This window comes from Daphnia magna, linkage group LG9 (assembly GCF_020631705.1).
Source record: "Daphnia magna isolate NIES linkage group LG9, ASM2063170v1.1, whole genome shotgun sequence".
In the NCBI taxonomy this organism is placed as follows: domain Eukaryota; kingdom Metazoa; phylum Arthropoda; class Branchiopoda; order Diplostraca; family Daphniidae; genus Daphnia; species Daphnia magna.
In genome coordinates, this window is record NC_059190.1 from 9,772,841 (window position 1) to 9,791,884 (window position 19,044).

The following is a 19,044-nucleotide window of genomic DNA, read 5'->3' on the forward strand; positions in this document are numbered from 1 at the left end:
GGCTTCCTATTTGGTTGAATTTTTTTGATAACTTTTCATAGTTATAAAAGAACATGCTTTGTTAGGAATTAGTTCGTTATAAAAGATGAGGACAAATGAGGATAGCGGCTTAGAAACCACTTTAGAAAGAAGATCGGTAAGAAAAGGGCCAGAATACAAAGATTTGTTCGATCAGTACGTGAAAGGTTCACTCCCTTACGATCAGGAGGCGGGTCGACGTCAATTTTGAGAAATAACGAAAATCTAGGTGTCGAAATAGATAGTGATAGCCCACATCAATCCGATATTGATCTTCTTGATTCCAATGAAATTAAATAATTGAGAAATGATGATCAGTGGAACGAAGTACTTAATATGCAAGTATCAGCACAAGACGAAACCGTAGTCGAACCCCTGATAGGCGAGGAGACAAGAGAATTGCTATCATATAATCAACTTCTAGAACAGGCTCGGGCAATTACGAACATTGAAAAAACAACAGATAGGGTAGAAAACACAGAAGATATCTCTATAGATTTCCAAAACCTAGAACTAATAAATGAAGAGAACCAAGATCGGGCATGGTTTTATCAGCAATACGGAAATACTAGAATAACGGAAATTCCTGTTGACGATCTTATTTTTGAATTGCAGTATTTACTTCGAAGTGAAAAAAAAATAGAGTTAACAAACAAAGAAGTAGGAACAGCCTTAATAGCATTACTCTTAACCGAACCCACAATTTTGACACCAATTGAACTCTTTAAGCACTGTGGTCTAAAAACATACTACGAAAGTACTGATTCAGAGTATGAATCAGTGCACTCGGGAGAACAACAAAGTAGGTCAGAATCAGACTTAGTGCCCCAATCTTTAGTAACACTCGAAACTGAGGAGGAAAGTTCTAAAAACAACGTACCCATCAAAATTGTAAGAGCGGAAATCCACACGCAAGGTGATCAGATTCCTTTAGATTGTCCTAAATTGACCCCTAGTACCACAGCAATCACTTGTCCGGCGGTTAATCATTCACAGTCAATTATGAATACTCAAACTCCTCAATCCCAGTTAGCGTCCACTCCGTGTAACTTTTTACCATATCAAGGACTACAAAGTCGGAAAGTCTCCTTTACTCCAGCGTCGATCGTTGAGCAGTCAAACAAAATCATGCAAAACAAACCGTCAGAAGTAACAAACCAAGAAATGCCTATTAAGATATACGTAAACGAATTGAGCCGTTTGATGGAATCCGGAATGGATTATGAGGATGCTTCTAAAGCAGCTGATTGTATTGTGCAACACGTTCTAACGAATACTAAACGTTGCATTAATTCCTCTCAGAAAACGAAGCATAATGGACAACCTGTTTTTAGAACTAGCTCTCAGCCTTCATATCTTACCTCAACCCCTTTACATACACAACCACTTGCGTTAAGTGGACAAAGTGTAAAAATCCCAAGAATGTACAATAAGCAAAGTAATAACGGAGCAACTCCCAAGTATTCAGTTACCAGCTCAATTCCTAAAATGAATCCTTTAGTAATGTGTCCGTCAAAAGTAAACAGTATAGGAAACACAAACAATTTTATTTCTAACGCCATCGATAAAAATAAAAAGTTACAACAAAGCCAAGCAATGACGTTATTTAGTAACGTCGGAATATACGTAGACCGTGATCGCTCCGGTCGCTTTGATGACTGGCTTGCACATCTAGAATCAGTACTGGTTTTAGGCGATTTTGAGGAGTCAAGAAAAATTATCTTACTACGCTCCAAATTGTATGGTGAAGTGGCTGATGAGTTTCATAACTTTAAACTTGAAAACCCAATTAGCGCGCAAATTTATGACAGAGTAAAGGAGCGTTTAATTCAACTTTTCCACTCTACAGAGACCAGATCTAAACAGAACGTTCAATTTCATAATATGCAACGGGAACCCGAAGAGAATATGAGACGTTATGCGAATCGTATACGCAATGCCTTCCACTTAGCGTATCCTATAAAATCCACGATAGTTAAAGCAACAGCTTTTTCCAGAGAGCAAATTATGATGGACAGATTTCTGGAAGGGCTGTCTTTCGACGTCCACACCAGACTAAAATATAAAGAATTCAAAACTTTTGAAAAACTCATAGAAAAAGCTGAAATGACGGCCATGGCAGTAGAAGAAGCCCAAGTTAGATCCAGACTAAATGCTTTTCAGACCAAATACGTCGAACCTAATGGAGAATTGACTAAAGTAAAGGAGGCTTTAGATCGCCTTAGTACCCAGGTGGAATCAAACACCCACCAAAAACATTTAGAAGAAAACATGGAGAAAATGCAAAGGCAATTATCTACCAGGAGAAACGTGAGTTTTTCACAGCGCTCACCACAGTTAAACCCTCCAATCAATAAAACAGGGGATTTATATTTTTGTGATTTTCACAACGATTAGGGCTATCACTCAATAAACAATTGTAAAGCAAGGGAGAGTCAAGCTAATGATAAATGTTTTCGTTGTAAAGAAATTGGACACCGAGCAAACTTTTGTTCCCAGATAAAAAATTTTAAACCCACTCCTCCAGAGGGTTATGACGGAAATGGGAAAAAACTCCCTTTGTTTGAAGAAAGGGGAAACTAAAAACTACCGATGTAAGCGTTAGGCCCCTCGGTGGAACTAAGAAAAAGCCCCCACATTATATAAATAGTTTAGCAGTAAAATCTACAGTTCCTAGGATAAGAATAAAAATAGGAAATTCTGTTGTAAAAGCGCTGTTTGACACTGGAGCCGAGAGAAGCGTTATTAGCAGCACATTTTTTCATAAGCTTAAAGAAGGACAGGAATTAATTAATTTCACTAAAGAGGTAGATGTGGATCTTTTCAGCATAAATGACAGGCGCCTCGTCACGGAAGGAACAATCACCGTTAACTTTTTTGTGGCAGAAGAATCGCCACGCCAAGCACTTAGGCAGAAATTCATAGTCGTAAATGGAATTGTTGAAGATTGCGTTCTAGGGCGCGATGCACTTTGGAAGCATCAGTTTATCTATAACGGAAAACAACAGTCCATCTACCGAGTCCCGGAAATTGATCACTTCCAGGAAACAGAAAATCCCTTTGTGATTAGCAAATCTTTGAGAATTCCCCCAAATTCCACTAGTCTCCTAGAGACTAGAGAAGAAGAAACTCACCCTTTCAACCCTCTCAATACTTGTCATTTTGTTAGATGCTGTAATACTCCCTCCGGGCTTAGCTTGGAACCCTACATCTCTACGACACCAAATCGTTCGCTCCGTGTGGTGACTGTTAATGGAACAGATAAAACCATATTTCTACCTCGCCTTACAGTGTTAGGAATCCTTCGTATTTCCAGACCTTCAAGAAAGCCTGTTGAAACAATGGCTTCAATTAGCGTAGCTTCAGATCCAATCAACACAGAAGCAGTTGAGTCGGCTCTCCCAGACATAGATCAGGAAAACAAAGAGAATTTGCGTAGATTAATAATAAATAATTATAACAGTTTTGCTTTTAAAACAAGCGAGTTAGGCCATAAAACTTTAGTAAAACATGTCATTGGCACACAAGGACAAGGTCCTATTCGTCAAAGGGCATATCGCACGTCTCCAGAGCAAAAAGAGATAGCTAAAAATATAATCGAGGAGCTGATGCAAAATAAAATAATTCGTTATTCAATGTCCCCGTGGGCAGCCCCGATAGTATTAGTAAGTAAGAAAACAGGGGATGTCCGTTTGTGTGTAGATTTTAGAAAATTAAATGCAATTACAAAAAAAGATTCTTTCCCTTTACCTCGTATTGACGACGTTTTAGATTTACTTGTGGGACAGAGGTATTTTTCCACATTAGATCTTGCCTCCGGATATTGGCAAATTGAGCTCGAGGAGGAATCCAAAGAAAAAACAGCCTTCATAGTCGATGACAATTTATACGAATGGAATCGTTTGGCGTTTGGTTTAACCAACGCCCCGGGAACGTTTCAAAGACTGATGAATTCAGTTTTACGAAGAGTTATTGTCTCGTTTATCTTGACGACATAATAATTTTTTCAAGAACAATTGAAGAGCATTTTAGCAATTTGAATACTGTTTTTTCCCTCTTAGAAAACGCGCACCTAAAAATGAAATTGTCAAAATGTGAATTTTTAGCGCAATCCGTTTCCTATCTTGGACACGTAATTTCGGCTGAAGGAATAAAACCAGACCCTGCTAAAATTGAAACCCTCGTGAATTACAAAAGACCTGGTACAGTAAAAGAATTACAATCTTTTTTGGGACTAGCCAGTTACTACAGACGATTTGTAAAAAATTTCTCTACCATCGCCCACCCCTTGTTATCACAGACTAAAGGAAAACCTACTGATAGTGTAACTTGGAAAACAGATGAAATTGCAGCTTTTGAGAACTTGCGACAATGTTTAATATCAGAACCTATCTTGATATTGTCGCGGGTGAAAAGGGAGATTGGTTACCTCTTCGCAGAGATGAGTCATCCGCTCCTTGGACAACGCTGCGATCGTGGTGAAGATATTATCGGGAGAAGTCCGCTCTAAGAAAGATACGCAGATACGCAGTCCGGAAGGGGAGTAATTCGCGCGACGGTATAAAACGCTGCCCCGAATCTGCGTTAAATGAGTCTCCATCAGGTGAGCTCCCGGAGCTGGGCTCCGTAAGAGGAGTTGCCTGGTTTCCCAAGAGGTCTTCAGACGCTTCTCTAACTTTTGGTAATGGTTATCCCTTTTGTTTGAGTTAAACCATTGTTTAGAATTTAAGTCATCACTTGTTGTATTCGTTTGTTCTTGTTCTAATACAACTCGTGTGACAATATATCCGGATTTTTCGAAGGAATTTCTGATTTACACGGACGCAAGTAACTATGGCTTAGGAGCCGTCCTTTCTCAGATGAAAGACGGAAAGGACCAACCTATAGCCTATGCAAGCAGACATCTTAATAAAGGGGAAATCAAGTATTCAACAATAGAAAAAGAGGCCGCAGCAGTAGTGTTTGGGATAAAACGTTTCCGACATTATTTACAAGATCAACCTTTTGTTATTGTAAGCGATCACAGGCCTCTTCAGTGGTTGCAGAATTTTAAAGACGAAACAGGGCGACTAGGTAGATGGGCGATCTTGTTATCTAATATGAAGTTCAGTGTTCAGTACCGACCAGGTCGAGTACACGAAAATGCTGATTTTCTTTCAAGAATACCGATGAATCTAATATCTGCCATTCCTGCAGACAACAACGTAATGTGTCAAGAACAGCAGAAAGACTCTCTGTGCAAAGCAATCGTTACGTTTTTGGAACAAAATGAACCTTGGAAAAAAGAAGATGGCCCGATTCCTTCTTGGGTCAGTGAAACAGATTATGTCTTTGTAGAAAATGGTCTTTTATGTAAACACTACGAACCTACGTCAGTGAAAAAAAGAAACTTTGAACAGTGTCAAGTGGTTGTTCCACTTTCTCTAAGAAAGCAAATTTTACAAGAATACCATGATTCCCCATTGTCAGGACATATGGCAGCTAGGCGAACATTCTTTCGTCAAAGGGACAAATACTATTGGCCTTATGGCCTACACTGTTACGGGATGTTAAGGAATATTGCACTTCTTGTGAACCTTGTGCGCTGGGACGTCGAGTGCACAGTACGAAAGCTTATCTCAACCCGTTAGACCTCGCTACAAGACCTTTTGAAGTATTGGGCTTAGATTTTCTAGGTCCAATCAAACCGCATTCACTTCAAGAAAACAATTATATATTAGTAATCACGGATTACTTTTCTAAATGGATAGAAGTCATTTCTCTTACCAACTGTACCGCCCTCAGTACTAGTAAAGCCTTAGTAGAACGAATTATTTTACATCATGGTCCCCCGAAAGCAATAATTACAGATCGAGGCAGTAATTTTACTTCTGAATTATTTTCTGCGCTTTGTAAAGCTTTAAACATTAAATGCATGAAAACAACTGCGTATCACCCTCAGACTAATGGGAAAACAGAGCGATTAAACAAAACTGTTGTTGAAATGATAAGGAAATATATGGAGAATGGATTCGAGTTGTGGGAGGATATTTTAGGCCCCGTTGTTTTCGCTTATAATAATTCTGTCCACTTGTCAACACTTGAGACTCCATATTTTCTAAATCACGGTCGTGATCCAGTCATGCCGATTGATCAATTCCTCCGTCCTCTTCCCCCAGTAATAGTTACTCCCTCAGACTATAAAAGTAAAATTATGAAACGCTTACACGAAGCCTTTCAGCTTGTCAAAATCAATCTTTCCCAAGCTCGTGAACAACAAAAAGCCCAGTACGATAAACGCGTAAAAGAGCAAAAATTTTACGTACGAGATAAAGTTTTACTGGATATGCGAACGCCCTTGGCGGGAATTAGTAAAAAACTCATTCCATGTTTTATAGGCCCTTTTAGAATTTTGAAAGTAAGCAGCAATAGTACTGTGGAAATACAACAAGACGTAGGAAAACAAACTCAGCTTGTACATGTGAATCGAATAAAACCCCTATTTGAGTCAATGATCTGGAAAGACGAACCAGGTGTCGACTTTTTTTATGTAAGAATTGAGAAACAAGCCGAAAAATTCGTACAAGAAACCGTAGATGAACTCGAAACTTTTCCTCTACCCCTAGAAACAAACCTTCAATCTGAGTTAGAACAAATTCCTTGTGAAAAAGAAACTCCTACTCAAAATTTGATGAGACCCCCACCCACAATTCCTCCTACTCCAAATTAAATGGTGAGTTCACCAACAATTTCCTTACCTTCCAAACCGATTCCAGAGACGTGAACCTTACCCATACAACCAGAGCGTCGCCTCGGGTTACGTCCTCGGAATCTTTTAAAACCAGTTGTCAAATTCTGAAATTGTATTGCTGTAAATTTTTTTTTGTAAATTACGTCCGAATCACTTTAACTATATTTAAACCATGTTTAAATTCTAAAAACTTTGTATTAGTAATCTTAATAATTCATAGAATGGATCCCTGAAATTGATTTTGAAATTACTTTTCTCATAGATTATGTCTTCTACCTCTCCTCATCATACCGTTTTTCTGTCGCCTCCATGCTCTTAACATCACTATTTGTAATTGTACGGCTGCTCAGCCAAAAGGGTTCCTAAAATTCACTAGCGATTACTGTGATTATCAAATAAGCCCCCTTCCCGCTATTCCAGTATATTGTAACGTGGGGAGTTACTTGAAGACCCGGGTAGTGACTAAGACACGTTTATTCACTGTAAACGTCCACAACACTACAACACATATAAGTAGACTGGGGGTACAGCAAGGGAAACGTACGAGTATTTATGCAGTTTTGTGGACAGCAGCTACCGGGGAAAATATCCGCTGACAAGACTGCCGGACATCTCGGGTAGAGTTGCGGTCAATAACTGATACAGGAGCGCCGGACGTGACAACTAGTCCATGGGGCCTCAATAACCGCGACAATATTATGATGTCTATTCTACTCTTCCCCAAATCACCCGTTTTGTTGGCCATTTGTGTACCATATGGCTGGAAAAGAAACACATCTATACTGACTTCTGGGGTTGGCAAACTCCAAGTCAATCAATAGTGCCAATAGAAGTCAATGCACATGAATGTGAAAAAATGCGTGATTCCCGATTGTGCCATGGCAAAAGCATGGACTACTTAGGAAACAATAAGTGGTCGTTCGAACGTATTCCAAATGTGCAGGGTAGCTGGCTTCAAGTCACAGCTGATCAGCTGATCAACTATCGATTAGAAGAAGTTACTTTAGAAACTGAGTGCGCTAACTGTACGATAAGTTCACCCATTGGCGATATACCGGGAGGGATCAACGGATCCGTTTCTCACAACCTAGTGACCATTGTCTGGAAAGAATCGTTAAGAGAAGTTCAACAGTGCAAACTAAGGCTTGTGGAAACAGGTATCGCTCAACGTTACCTGACTAACAACAGTGAAATAGAAAGAATTCGCGACGTCGAACAACAACTTGACTTTGTTTACAATACAACTAACAAGGAATATTGTAATTCATCCGAAAAAAGTTACAAACAAGTAATCGGAATGGACAAAGTTATTTTACGTTTACATTCTTTAACTGATACCAATGCTCATCCGAGTAAACCACTGGAAGAAGACATCGAAAAAATTGCTGACATTATCCGGGCTAAAATCAGCGGAGCGGCACATTCTCAATACGCACGAGACCGAACTACCGATGGAATAAATGGAGTGGCTCGAGAAATTCGAGCTCTGCAATGTAAAAATCGAGTGCTGGCACACAAAACTGCTATCGCCACCGCACAACACAGTGGATGGCTTGCTGCCAGTTACCTTAATTTACCCACATGTAGCAAATAGATAGCCACTGGTGAATCGATCAGCGTCTATCAATGCTCCCCGAAAAATTCAACGATCACCACTGAAATCACAAGCTGTGGTCCTCCACCCAAACTCGGCGACTACACTTTAGACACTGAAGAATGGGAACTGACGCCTTACACCCCCTGTTACTGGCACAAACATTTCGTCAACATTAACGGCCGAGCACATTTCTACAAAAACAGTTCTTGGCATCCAATCGTCCCCGGTGTAATAATCCAAGGACATAGTTTGATCAACACTTTGCCGTATGAAATTGATAAGCTACTCGCACTAAGTTTACACCCCGCGCTAACCCCCCACCCGATGAGCACCGCAGCTGCAATCGCCGAGATAATTGCTGCTGCTAAAGAAGAACATAGCATCGACCTTTGAAATCCTTTTCACATGAGCACTCTTCTTTCCTCACTCCAAAAAGAAAAGAACGTTTCCCTGTCGTCTAAGATTCTTAGTTGGTCAAGTAGCATTTGTAGTCTTCTAGGGATGGGATTTATCGGATTCTTTTTCTTTCATTTTTGTGGAGTAGGTTCCCTTATTGCAAGATACATACCTTGTTGTTCTTTTCTAAGTACTTGTAACCCTTTCGCTTGCTTCACCAAAACATCTGATAATGATATAGAAGTAGGCCACCCCGCGTTATTAAACCCCTCAAATCTATCCCCGCCCATTACTATTGTAAACTTACCCGCCTCTATTCAACAACCCGCCCCGGAATTTTTGCCCCATCAGCCCCTTTTCTACAAGGAGAGCCTCCACGCAACAAATTCCACCGGGACGCACTAAGACAAGCGCATCGAGAAGCAGCTGTTCTGTTGAATTAATTAATGTTGTTTTCTTTGTTTGGTTTTGACTCACTTTCTATTCCGTTCCAAATTTGACCTTGATTGATTGCGAGACGCAATCTTTTGGAACCGGATAGCTATGTAAAGAACCAAAACAATTTCTTCTTTATTATTTTCCTTATTTTTACCTACCTTTATTCTTACGTAACATTAATTTTTTATACGCCCCTCTTTTCTATGTAATTTCTTCCTTAGACGTCTTACAGACTGATTTACCCTTCAAACGTTTCAAACTTAATTTTCTTGTAGTTCGACCTTCACGAACCCCGTATAAAAACTCGTTGTTCTATAGAAAATAGATCGAGACACATTTTCACAGTTCAGTTCCTAAAGAGTTGTTCCCCAATTTTTTGTGCTACTGAAATATACTTTTCAAGAAACGACAATGAAAAAGTAAGTTAAAATATTAATAACTTACAATAGAGACTCCGGCTGACGCTGCTTTTGACGCAGCCGTTCCTCTAGTGGAATGAGCCAAGAAGATAGATGTGTCTATGCCAGCTTCTTTTAGCTGGTCTTTGATCCAGCGGGCTATAGTAGAACCCGTTACCGGGTTATGAGGTTTATTTGAACCAATAAACACGCCTGAATTGTTGAGAGATGACCGAAGGTTGGCCGTTCTTTCTAAATAAGAGCGGAGGCATGCCACCGGACAAATAAGTGGGTTTTCCCACTCATCCAGCGAGTATCTCATGAGTGGACCGGAACTCTGGCTCTTTCGAAGGACCCCTAGGTTAAAAAATACTTTTGTGGCAGAGAACGAAACAGAGTCGAGCTGGATGGAATTCAGCTCGGAGCATCTGAGGAGTGTAGCTAAGGCTTATAGAGTGACTGTTTTGCGGGCCAGTTGGATAAGTGACATATTCCTTCCGGTCGTGGAGACGAAATGATTGATGACCACGGATGGGTCCCATGTAGCGCTGTATTTAGGAATCGGGGGCTTGCCTTGGTAGATGCCCTTCATCAGCTGGATTACTAGTGGGTGCTTTCCGACATCCTTGAGGCCTGAAGCGGTTAAATTAAGGGTGGAGGATAACATAGACCTATGAACATTAGTCGTATTGTAACTCTTGCCCTCTTTAAACATTCCGGCCAGGAAGCTTAGTACCTCCTTTACACCACTAGACATGGGATCAGCATCCCGTCTATGGCACCAATCACACCAGTTGACCCACGCCGACTGATATGCAGCGTTGGTATTCGCTCTTGGTTCGGATAATAACAGCTCGATGACTTCATCCGGAAACCCTTGGCTTTTGAGGCATCCCCCGATAGTTTCCAGGCGACTAGTCGGATTGAATAGTTGGCTGTGAGCTGGTGACATTCCCCCAGCGGGTATGTCAGCAGATCTTTCTCCGGGTGTAGCATGCGTGGGGTGTCCGTCGCCAGTTTCAGCAAATCCGGAAACCAGGGTTGGCTCAGCCAAAATTGTGTTATTAGAATTATTGTTGCCTTCTCCTGGATCAACTTCGTTAGGCAGCTCGCGATTAAGTTGAACGGGGGGAAGGCGAAGGCTTTGAAAGACTTCCAGTTCAATGTAAATGCGTCCGTCATCCATGCGCCCGGCTGAAGGAAACGGCTGACGAATATTGGAAGTTGCGCATTCCATGCGCTGGCGAATAAGTCTACTTCCGTCTTCTACGTCTGATGAATTTTTTTGAATGCGGATGTGGATAGTTTCCAATCGCCTGCTGCTACAGGTTTGCGGGACTCTGCGTCGGCTACAAGATTCGACGAGCCTGGAAGGTAGATGGCGTGAAGATCGATTGACCTGGCTTCACACCATGAATTGATCTCCAGGGCCGTTTCGCAAAGGGCGCCTGACTTTAAGCCGCCTTGTCTGTTGATTTAGGATACTGCCGACGTATTATCTATGTTAATCTCGATTGATGTAAAAGATGCCGAGGTGGCGAAGCATTTAATTGCGTTAAAGGCTGCTATCAATTCCAACTCATTTATGTGTCGGCCTGAATCGGTTGTGGTCCATGGGCCACCAGTTCTCACGTTATCACTGACAGCTCCCCATCCGGAAAGGGAGGCATGAGAGCATATAAAAATTGAGGGGGGAGGTGCGGTCAGTTTCCGCCCTGCCGAGAAGGATGCCTTCAACATCCACCAGTCTAGGTCGTCCCTGGCTTTTTGCGAAAGAGGAAACCGGGCTGAGAGGTCACCCTTAGCCGATTTTGAATGTATGGCGTAGAAGGCCTGAAGATTTCTGCAGTGCGCCGGAGCGTAATTTACTGAATGAGCGGCCCAGTTTAGAATCCCTAGCAATGAGGCTAAATCTTGGAGTGATGGAGAGCCCGACTTGTACGCAAGAGTACACATTTCCTTTAATTTTTCTACTTTCTTTGATGGGAGGGAGAAAGTCATAGCGATAGTATCTATGCCTAAACCGATGTACTCGAGAGACTGAGTTGGCAACATTCTTGACTTTTCTTCGTGAATAACGAAACCGAGTGACAAGAAGAGGTGGAAAACTTGATTAACAGCCTCTTCAGCTGATTCTTTGGAATGGCCTATGATTAGTATGTCGTCGAGATAGATGACGAGACGCACGCCACGCTGTCTAAGGAAGCTAACGATTGGTTTCAGCAGTTTGGTGAACACCACGGGTGCTGGACCGAGGCCAAATGGCATTGAAATGAATTTAAAAAACTTCTCTCTCCATTTGAACTGAAAGAGAAACCTGTGTTCTGGGCAGAGGGCAATGGTAAGGTAGGCGTCCTTCAAATGTATTTTTGCTAGCCATTCCCCTTGCCTCACCGCGTGACGCACGGTATTTACGCCCTCCATTTTAAAATGTTGGTAAGGGATGAACTGATTTAAGCCTTTTAAATTCACAATCGGCCTCCATCCCCCCGAAGATTTTGGTACAACAAAGAACCCGCTTATGAAACCGACACCGTCTGAAGGGGTGATGCCCCTTTTCGAAGTAGAGAAGAAATGTCGCAAATCTCTAGTTGTTGATCGTTCATTACTGCTTTACGTGGGATGTTTTGTTGTGTGGGAGTGGAGATGAAATCGAGACTGAGGCCGTGTTCGACCGTACGCAAAACCCACGGGTCGGAGGTGATTTTAACCCAATTGTTAATGAAACGGGAGACTTGACCGCCAAAAGAGTGAGATGAATTTGTAATGTACCTGTCACGTTGAGCGGTTTAAGGGTAGGAATTTCTCGGTCGCTGCTGATTGAAAGTAGGGTCTCTAGCAGGGCCCGGGTGGCGATCCTTGGTGGGTGGAGGCTTCTTGTTGACCTTGGAGATGCCTTCGAGGGTAGATTGCGCCTTCGCTTCGTTAACTAGGTGACGTAAAAACTTCCGACCGAAGAGGTCTTCTCCTCCCGACCAGATATCGCTCCTATCCAGAAGATTCATGAACTCGGGGTAGACTTGGGCGAGGATGTTTTGCCGGCGAGATTTGGTAATATCTCAAAAAAGTGTGGCCCAAAGCCGGATTGCGCTTTGGCTTGCGATAGAATCGCTTTTCTTCCTCTACTTTAAATTGGCGCGACTGGCTAGATACAAAAGAGGCTTGATTAAATCCAAAATTTTGTAAGACAATTTCTTGAGCGTCTTCTCCGTCGGATCTATGTTGGTATTAGAAGCGTTGGAGTTTTTTGAAGCTTTCAGTCGTAGATAAATAGATTCGTCCAGAGTGGGGTTTACGAGAAACTCGGACTTCCGCTTCAGGGAAGGTTTAAACGCCTCCCTACAGGCTTTAACTTTTTCGTCCTTGATGCCTGTGACGATCCATTTGGCGAGTGAAGTGGACCCTGATTTGGAAAATTCGAATTTTCGAGTGCAAAATTTTGAAAGAAAACTAGAATCTGAGCTAGACGAGTCGGTGGAAGACTCAGAGCTTGAAGAGTTTGAGTTGTCATAGCCTAAGCCTGATGACATTCTTGCTTGGGAGCTAAATCAGATCTGAGGTCTACAGAGATATAAGCCCACCACCTTAGTTCCAAATTTGCTTAAAAGAGATGAATAAACAAGGTCAACACTATATAGTTGATGAGAACGGAATTTACAATAATATGGAACAACAAATAAAAATGAATTGACGTAGCTTACATTATACTGTATTCTTCTGAATCATTTCACGTGGGTCACATTAAGTACAATATCTAGAAAACACCCATCTCCACACGAAGTAAACCTGCGTATTGGCACAAAAATAACTTTGTTTAATAGCAAGTAACTGCCCCGAGTGAGGTTTGAATTCACGACCTCAAGATTATGAGACTCGCGCGCTGCCTACTGCGCTATCGAGCCGTGACACCAATAACAAAAATTACAATATAAAAGAGGACAATGTTTCGTAAGGTATATTAAAGAAATAATTGGAATTTCTATCCCAGAACGCGGTAAGTAAGCCCGGTTAGCTCAGCAGGAAGAGCGCGGGACTTTTAATCCTGAGGTCGAGGGTTCAAGTCCCTCATCGGGGGTAGTGCTTCGAATGTTGCTTTCTGTCTATTAAATTGCACACGTAGTTACTGTAGAGATGAAAAGTTCTTGTTTACGGATAAGTGTTAGTCAAGTGAAGTTTGATTCTGCTTATAGACGAGGTGACCAAGTGGTTAAGGATATGGTCTGCTAATCCATTATGCATTGCACGCCTGGGTTCGAACCCCATCTTCGTCGATTAGTATTCCTTCTTTTAATGACGAATTACTGGGGCATCTCGCTACCGTGTTGTTGTGAAAACAAACATTGATTGCTGTATATTGTGGAGGAAAGGTCGGTGTTTTAAACGGGTCCTAGGGTGTAATGGTTAGCAATTCAGACTCTGACTCTGATAATCTTTGTTCAAATTTCAGTAGGGCCTCTTATTATAAGAAACCAAAGGAAAATATGGTTGTTTATTCTCCTATTCGTAGAAGATATTCTCGTGGTAAACGCCACCTTTTCTTCTTTAAAAGTTTCCACCTCTACCCTTTAAACTTATTCCTTCAGTCAACGGTTTAATTATCTCCTCTGAGTCCTTTAAATTGGTAGTTACCAGAGGGATCGTTCAACGATACCGAAAGGTAACTGTAATTGTATGAGAAATAAATGAAGAGATGACCCTAAGGGTGTAGACTACATATATTTAGCTTTATAAAGAAAACAAAGGTGGGGTAAGCTACCCGTTTCCTCATGCCTGTACACGCCCCCAATACTTCAGACTTATTTGCTATCACAGAGCGTGTACCGGCCAAATTACAAATCAAATATGGTGCTCTTCACACTTCACTGACATGGACACAAATGACTACAGGATCCAATAATGGGTAACTGAGAGGGAGCAGAGAAAAACCTGATAAAGCTTGAGTCAGGGAAAAAAACTCTGTCCCAATTTTCAGTCCCGACAAAACACAAAAAACGAACACAGGCAGTCCAAACAAAACAAAAATTTTAAGGCATGATCACGGCATCATTTTTTAACGGGTATTGTCTTCTTCCATGGCTCGTCTCTCGTGCTGTGCTGTTCTTTGTCATTTTCCTTTCCAATTTACCGACCCGCTTGGCTTGGGTTAACGTTATTTTTGCCTCTAGAGTAACCTCTGGTGTTTCGACCACGGAATGGTCTGTAATGTTACAAATTCAAATGAAACTATAAATAAATGAAAACTGGTTGGCAAAGGTTTGGTGACTGACCCTTAGGGTCGTCTCTTGATTTATTTCCCATACAATTACAGTTACCTTTCGGGATCGTTGAACGATTCCTCTGGTAACTACAAATGTGTCTCGAAATTACATTTCGATAGACCCTAAGGGTGACTTTAAAGCTTGTTGGTTTCATTTAATTTTTAATTTTGTCCATGGACAATCCGCACCGACGCGCGATTGTAAAATCGGTTGAATTTTGCCTTATTCGCCCAATTTCCGGTCCTTACTACCGAGTCGATCGGTACCCCCGCATTAACCGCTTCCGAAGCGGCCGCGCTTCTTGTGGAGTGTGCTCCAAAATTCGCCGTGTCGACGCCCGCTCTTCCCAAAACCGATTTGATCCATCGGCTCACCGTGTTAGCCGTAACCGGTTTGTGAGGCACGACGAGCGCAATAAGCAAGCTGCCTTCGTTTGACTGAGACCGAAGCTGATTCGTACGCTCCAAAAAGTTTTTAAACGTCAAAACTGGGCATAATTCGGGGGTTGGGTTACTCGCTATAGTAAACGATTTAAGCGGTCCCTACCGCTGTGCCTTCCTTAACTTTCTCAGCGCGAATTTCACTCCACCTCCATCTCCGAACCAAATAGAGTGATAGTCGATCGCCGCCAATTCGGATACTCTCATTAGTGTGGCCAACGCCAAAAGTGTGACCAACTTGCTTCCCAATGCTTTCAGCGCCAGATGTTTGTTTTCACCTAGCGATGCAATGTAAGTAAATACTTGATTAGTATCCCAGATACTGCCGTATTTTGGACGCGGAGGGTTCAAATGGTAACATCCTTTTAACAGCCTAGTGACTAATGGATGCTCACCTATCGCGAATCCTTCAATTGGACCTAATGTTTTTGATAGCGCCGATCGATGAAGGTTTACTGTGCTATAGCCCGAGGCGAGTAAGTCCGTGCAATATTGCAAAATGTCCGCTAAAGTTGCCGACAAGGGATCCGTACCCCTCCCCACACACCAATTTGTCCAATTTCGCCACGCGGAATCGTATGCGGCAAGCGTTCCTGGTTGGTTACCGGCCATGAGAAGGCTGACCACTGATTACGAAAAACCTTGGTCAGGCAATTGTCGCCTGGCAATCTCCACACGGCCAGGTGCAATGCATTCGTCGCTAACAAGGGGTGTGGCTCCTGGAGCGCTGATGTAAGCATATCCAGTTACGGACGAAGGAGCAAAGTCACGTCACAAGCTAATTCCAGAAGAACGGGAAACCATGGTTGTCCTGACCATATAGGGCAAACAAAAACTGCGTCAGCTTTTTCTCTCCGAATTTTTTCTAAGCATTTAAATATAAGCGCAAAGGGGGGGGGGATATAAGCAGAGAGACCCTTCCAATTAATGGAAAACGCGTTAGTTCCCATCGCTTGCGGTTGCAGCCTCCAAGACATGTACGACGATAGCTAGGCGTTGCAGTGAGACGCATAAACGTCTACTTTAGACAACCATATTCCCTGCACTTTTTTGAAGACCGATGGCTTCAACATCCCGTCGCCCGCGTCTGGCCCCGCTCTAGACTCCTCATCGGCCACCACATTTAGCTTGCCTTGAAGATGAACTGCTTCAATGGCTATGTCCCGCTTCTCACACCATCCGATGAGTGCAGCCGATTTCTTAGTCAACGCTTTCGATCTGGTGCCGCCCCCGTGGTTAATATACGCTATCGCTGTAATATTATCCAAGTAGATCCTTATGGAAATATTCTCTGATACTGTGGGAAAAACTTGGACTGCATACAATGCGCCCAGCAATTCCAGTTCGTTTATGTATTTCTCGGTATCCGCCCTCGTCCAAGAGCCTCTTGTTCGTACCTTATTACAACACGCTCCCCAACCCGTCATCGAGGCGTCTGAAAAAATTTCCAAGTCCGGCACGTGCGGAAAAAACACCTTATCCCTGCCGCGACTTAAGTTGCTAGACCACCACTCCAGATCCGACCTTGCTTCCGCCGACAGCGGGCATCTAACTTGCAGATTAAATTTAGTGAGCCTGGCTTGTTCAATGTACAGCGCTTGCATTCTTCGAAAATGCGCCTGCGCAAACGGAATTGTCGGAATCGCCCACGTGAAATTTCCCATTATCGACGCCATTTCGCGCAACGTAATCGCACCTCTCGCCAGAGCCGCACCGCATTTGGTCTTAACCGCCGACGCTTTTTCCGTCGGTAGCGCAAACGATAATTTGATCGAATGGATCACCAGCCCCAGATACTCCAGTATCTGAGCTGGCTCTGTGATAGATTTCTCCCAGTTTATAAAAAAACCAAAGTTCTGCAACAAATCAATTACTTTCTTGACGTCATTCTTGGCGCTTTCCTTTGACGAATTTACAATCAAAATGTCGTCGAGGTAAATTATCATTCTCAGCCCTTTCCTCCTCAGATAGGCCGCCACTACTCTCAGAATCTTCGAAAAACACCTTGGTGCGGGCGCTTATCCGAAAGCCAGACAGTTGAACTGATAAATACGCCCCCTCCATGCGAAGCGTAAAAATCTATGATGGGATGGGTGAACAGGAACCGTTAGATACGCGTCCTTCAAATCCAACTTCGCCATCCAATCCCCTTTTCTTAGAATGAAACGCGCGGAGTCTAAATTCTCCATCTTGGAATGCTCATATCTAATGAACGCATTCAACGGCTTCAGATTTACGATCGGTCTGAAGCCACCTGTCTTTTTGGGAATCACGAATAATGGACACACGAAACCGTCGGAAGCGTCTTTCGAGATTTCAACTACGGCTTGCTTTCGAAGCAATTCGTCAACTTCTCTGTCGCATACGCTCAACATTTTGGCCGACATTACTACTGAACGGGGGGGGGGGTTTACTTGCTTCGGCGTTCTCAAAAAATCCAATTTAATCCCCTTCGCCACACTTTCTAATACCCAAAAATCGTCAGTTACGCTCTCCCAAATTTTTTTAAAATTTTACAAACGCGAACCCACATGCTCTACGTGACCGGTTGCCACAGATTTAATGCTACTACTGACGTTTCTGTTGACATACCTATCTCCTCCACTCAACCATGACTTGGTCGTCGCCGTCCGAACCCACTTGCCAGCACCATTCTGTCTTCCATCCGGGTACGTTTGTGGGGCGTCCACTCTCCTCGGCCGCAAAACCCGGGTCGACTGGCCTGGGTGACTCGCTGCTTTCCTTCTACCCGCCTGGGCCCTCTCCCTAGCTGCTGCCGAGTTAGCCAACGTGGCATCCTGAGTCGCTTCCTTCAGCATCGACTCGAGGAATTTCTCTGTAAAAAGGAGCTCGACAGCCTCCTTTCCAGGAGCATAAGCGCTAGGAGTTGACAGGAGGAAATCAAAAGCCGGGTCCACCAACGACACAACCGACCGTCTTTGCTTTTGCGTGATATAGTGGTACGCACGACCCCACTGCTGCAAAACCGCTTGCACAGCTATCTTGGCCTGTGCTTCCTCTTCTCCTTCGTCCAGAGCGCAGACCTTGCAGTACAGGTCGATCAGAGGTGGAGCAATGTCCATGATCTTCAACTGTGTCGCAATGTGCGCTTCTTCCGCCGCACATACCGCTTTCACACAGTTCTTGTCTTTAGCGTGCCTCAACATAAAGCTATCTAACTTGGGGGGTTTGATAGAGAAGGATGGATCTTCAAATTCCAGCGTATACTTTTTTTTATGGCCTTCGATTCTTCCGTCGATAGCCCGCTGGTCTGCCAACCCCTAATCTCGTCGCTGATTTCCTTCGAAACCGTTGTTGACGACTCAACCAGAACGATCTCTGACTCCTCCTGCGTCCCCTTTGGTCACCATGGCCTATTCCTATCTCGATCGTCGTCACCGCCGTCTTCTTCTTCACTCTCACATGGATCGTCGGGTTGCTCCTTTTCTCTAGGCCTACGCTCCAATTTTCCCTTCAAGGCCTTAACCTTTCGCCTACTACCACCTCCGGAATTCTCCTGCCGATCCTCCCTTTCGCGTTGCCCTGAGCTACCAAACCTGGCTTCATTATCAAGATAATGATGCTGGTCTTCAAAGCTTCGACCATACTGGCTCTCCAAATTATGATTATAACGGTGGTCACGGTAGAATTCAGGTTGCTCATGTGTTAGAGGGTAGAAATACGGATCAAAATTACGATAGTCTCCACGAGGCGAACGCTCGCTGTCTGGATAAACGTACGCATCGTAATATCCTCACTGCCGATTTTC

The 19,044-nt window shown here is 43.1% G+C and overlaps 4 pseudogenes; 2 read left to right on the top strand and 2 right to left on the bottom strand.

Annotated features, from left to right (window-relative positions):
• The first annotated feature begins 1,575 nt into the window (after positions 1 to 1,575).
• LOC123475790 lies at positions 1,576 to 2,559 on the top strand (annotated as a pseudogene).
• Positions 2,560 to 7,496: 4,937 nt separating this feature from the next.
• LOC123475713 lies at positions 7,497 to 8,747 on the top strand (annotated as a pseudogene).
• Positions 8,748 to 11,053: 2,306 nt separating this feature from the next.
• LOC116925333 lies at positions 11,054 to 13,107 on the bottom strand (annotated as a pseudogene).
• A 2,669-nt stretch (positions 13,108 to 15,776) lies between these two features.
• LOC116930499 lies at positions 15,777 to 18,358 on the bottom strand (annotated as a pseudogene).
• Positions 18,359 to 19,044: the final 686 nt, after the last annotated feature.